The sequence below is a fragment of the Budorcas taxicolor genome, chromosome 5, assembly GCF_023091745.1.
Source record: "Budorcas taxicolor isolate Tak-1 chromosome 5, Takin1.1, whole genome shotgun sequence".
NCBI classification, from domain to species: Eukaryota; Metazoa; Chordata; class Mammalia; order Artiodactyla; family Bovidae; genus Budorcas; species Budorcas taxicolor.
Window position 1 is genome coordinate 20,859,090 of NC_068914.1, and position 4,002 is coordinate 20,863,091.

General features: G+C 44.6%; 1 non-coding gene across 1 annotated transcript; it reads left to right on the plus strand.

Annotated features, from left to right (window-relative positions):
* On the plus strand, window positions 1-72 carry TRNAC-ACA (transfer RNA cysteine (anticodon ACA)). Its single transcript has one exon. It is a non-coding gene; the product is annotated as a tRNA-Cys (tRNA).
* The last annotated feature ends 3,930 nt before the right edge of the window (window positions 73-4,002 follow it).

Sequence of the window (4,002 nt, forward strand, 5' to 3'; positions counted from 1 at the left end):
TCCCTGGTGGCTCAGGTGGTAAAGCGTCTGCCTACAATGCGGGAGACCCAGGTTCAATCCCTGGGTTGGGAAGATCCCCTGGAGAAGAAAATGGCAACCCGCTCCAGTACTCTTGCCTGGAAAATCCCATGGACGGAGGAGTCTGGTAGGCTACAGTCCATGGGGCCGCAAAGAGTCGGACACAACTGAGCAACTTCACTTACTTACTTAGCTTCAGCATCAGTCCTTCCAATGAGTATTCAGGGTTGATTTCCTTTAAGATTGACTGGTTTATCTCCTTGCTGTCCAAAGGGTTCTCAGGAGGCTTCTCCAGCACCACAGTTCGAAGGCATGAATTCTTTGGCGCTCTGCCTTCTTTACAGTCCAACTCTCACAACTGTACGTGACTACTGGGAAGACCATTGCCTTGACTTTATGCACTTTTGTTGGGAGAGTGATGTCTCTGCTTTTCAACACACCATATAGGTTTGTTATAGCTTTCCTGCCAAGAAGCAATCATCTTCTGATTTCATGGCTGCAGTCACCATCTGCAGTGATTTTAGAGCCCAAGAAGAGAAAATCTTGTCACTGCTTCCACCTTTCCCCTTCTATTTGCCATGAAGTAATGGGGCCAGATGTCATAATCTTAGTTTTACTAATAGTTTTAAGCTAAATTTTTCACTCTCCTCCTTCACCCTCATCAAGAGGTTCTTTAGTTCCTCTTCACTTTCTGCCTCTAGAGTGGTATTATCTGCATATCTGAGGTTGCTGATGTTTCTCATGCCTATCTTGATTCCCCCCTTGTAACTCATTCAGCTGAGCATTTCCTATGATGTGCTCAGCATATAGGTTAAATAAACAGGGTGACAACAGACAGTCCTATCATACTTCTTTCTCAATCCTCAACCAAGCAGTTCCATACAGGGTTCTAACTGTTGCTTCTTGACTGGCACACAATTTTCTCCAGTTAAGACGGTCTGGTATTCCTGTCTCTTTAAGAACTTTCCACAGTTTGTTATGACCCACACAGTCAAAGGCTTCAGCATAGTGGATGAAACAGAGGTAGCCAAAGATGGAGAAGCTGTATACAGTCAGCAAAAACAAGACCTGGAGGTTGACAAGCTTACATATGTATAGAATCTGAAGCAGGAGATTGGAGGAAGTTACATGGAATATCTAGGGGTAAAGACGTACAGGTAGAAATAACAGCTTGTGCAAAGCCCTGGGAGAGGCATGCCAGGTATTTATGAGGAACAAAGAAGCCAGTGTAACTGAAGGAAGTTCTAGGCATTGAGGTCAGAGACATAACAGTAAACCATTGTAGGAATTCCCCAAGTGATATGGGAAGCCACCAAAGGGTTTTGGGATACGATGTGACAAGATATGCTTTAGGTTTTAAAAAACTGATTTGATTGCCACCTTGGGAATAGACAGTAGGAAGCAATAGAAAGTAGGGAGATTATTTAGGAAATTAGTCAAGCTTTATGGACTGACAATGGAGTTGTGATTTAATGAAATGAGGAAAGGTTGCACGTATAGCATGTTTGAGAAGAAAGATGAGGAATTTAGTTTTGAATATGGTGGCTCAGTCAGTAAAGAACCTGCGGGCAGTGCAAGAGATCTCCTGCAATGCAGGAGACCTGGGTTGGATTCCTGGGTCAGGAAGATGCCCTGGAGAAGGAAAGGGCAACACACTTTAGTATTCTGGCCTGGGAAATCCCATAGACAGAGGAGCCCGGCAGGCTACAGTCCATAGGGTCGCAAGAGTTGGACATGACTTAGTGTTAAAACACCACCAGTGGCAAATAGATGCCAATTAGATAAACAAGTGGTGAAATGGGAAATATGAATCAATACAGTTGGAGAGTGAGTGGGAAGGGCTGGAGATTGGGAGTCATCAACCTATAAAAATTGAAAGTCACACAGTCATGTCCGACTCTTTGCGATTCCATGGACTGCAGCCTGTCCCACTCCTCTGTCCATGGATTTCTCCAGGCAAGAGTACTGAAGTGGGTTGTCATTTCCTTCTCCAGGGATCTAACCAACCTGGGGATCGAACCCAGGTATCCCACATTGCAGGTGGATTCTTTATCAGCTGAACCACAGGGGAAGCCCCATCAACCTGTAAATGCTATTTAAAACTCTTATGGTAGTGGGTTAAGATCCCATGGACTGTAGCCCACCAGGCGCCTCTGTCCATGGGATTTTCCAGGCAAGAATAATTTAAAATTCTAAGGTTGGGTAAGATCTCTGAGAGTTGTGTGTAGCAACATTTGTAGGTTGAGTAGTTTAATAGAGTAGCCAGCTGAGTAGAGAAGAAATAATTGGCTATTTAAAGTCACTAGACTTGTCAGTTATCATGTGTATAAACTTTCCATCTTGGACCTGGACTCAGTTTTGGAGTTGAGGGCCATTATGTGATAATTTAAATCTATAAGGTGTGTTTCATTTGAAATGGAAATAGATGAGAGGAGATACCAGTACAGCTTACAGGACAGGGAAAAAAAAACAAAACAACATGTTAGGACTAGGAACCAGACAATTTTGCTAGTTATTTAATAAGAAAGCATAGATCTTTCTCTTTTTTGATATATAAAAAAATCTTATGGAAGTTTTTCTTGTACTTTTTAATTGTAATAAAACATACTTCACAAAAAATTTACCATTTTTACCATTTTTAAGTGTACAATTCAGTAGCATTAATTACAATCACAATGTTCTGCAACCATCCACACTTTCAGGGCCTTTAAATTCTTCACATTAGACAGGCAAATTATAAATAATGATAGCATTTTCTGATGGAAATTGAGTATTAGGAAAATGGGAAAAAACAAGTTTGAAATCTGAACTCCTCATTAGTGATAAATATTCCCTGGAAAGACTTTGCCGAGGCTTATCCATAGAAAGAGAAATGGGGAACCAGTGTCAAAAATAGGAAAGGTTGGAGTAAATACTAACAAAAATCTTAATACTTTCTGAGAGGATAAAGGTTCAGAACAACTTTGGTCACAGTGAATAGGAATAAATTTTGGTCAACTTAGAGTTGATGAGGGATGCTCAGGAAGAGAATAGTGCCAGGTAAAGGGTGGTTTAAAAAGACAGTCTATAATGCAGTGGGACCAGGCAGAAGAAACTTGGAAGTTCCTGGGAGTTTAGGAGTTGGTGGGGAATAGGGCAGAAATCCAGAGCAAAGCAAAAGGCACAGATTCAGAAAGTCCTGGCAAAGCAGAAGTGTTTGTGTAATTCCTAGGGCCCCAAAGAAAGAAGATCTTGCTTTAGCAATTATTTCTTTGGCAGAGCTGATGGGAATGGAATTGAGCGACTGAACTGAACTGAACTGAACTGAGGGGGTTGATGCTGCTGCTGCTAAGTCACTTCAGTCATGTCCGACCCTCAGCGACCCCATGGACTGCAGCCTTCCAGGCTCCTCCGTCCATGGGATTTTCCAGGCAAGAGTACTGGAGTGGGGTGCCATTGCCTTCTCCTAGTAGGGGGTTAGGGAGGCAGAAACTGAGGCTCATTAAGAAGTTCAGAGAAGGCAGAACTGATTTGGTGAGAAAGAGTGTGCGATGTGAGTACAATTTCATAAGTTCCTGGAAGGAGTGAAGAACCGAAATTTGGTTCTGAAAAGGTTCATTTTAGGGAGTTCAGAAGGAGCCCGATGGACGGTTACAGGACGGGAGAGAGCTTTCCGAGGCGGCGAGTTTGGAAAGGATCTTCTCCCCTGGCCATACTTCCCTTCTTCTGTCTGTAACAGAAGAGGCCAGAAAAGCGAAGCCAGAAGTAGGGATGTGGGGTGAAGCTGGGTGAAGGGGAGGCGTCCTGCCGGGGCGACTCCCCCAGCGGGCCTTGACCCAGGCCCCGCCCCTGGTGACGCCATCAGCCCGCGCCGCGCGGTGCTGCCCGTGGTATTCCGCCCCGCCCGCGCGGCGGTCGGTGGCCTGTCACTGCCTGCTCCGTCCATGGCTAGGGCCCTTGGGTTGTAAATTGACGACCAAAGCTCCCGACGCGGCCCTGGTCCTG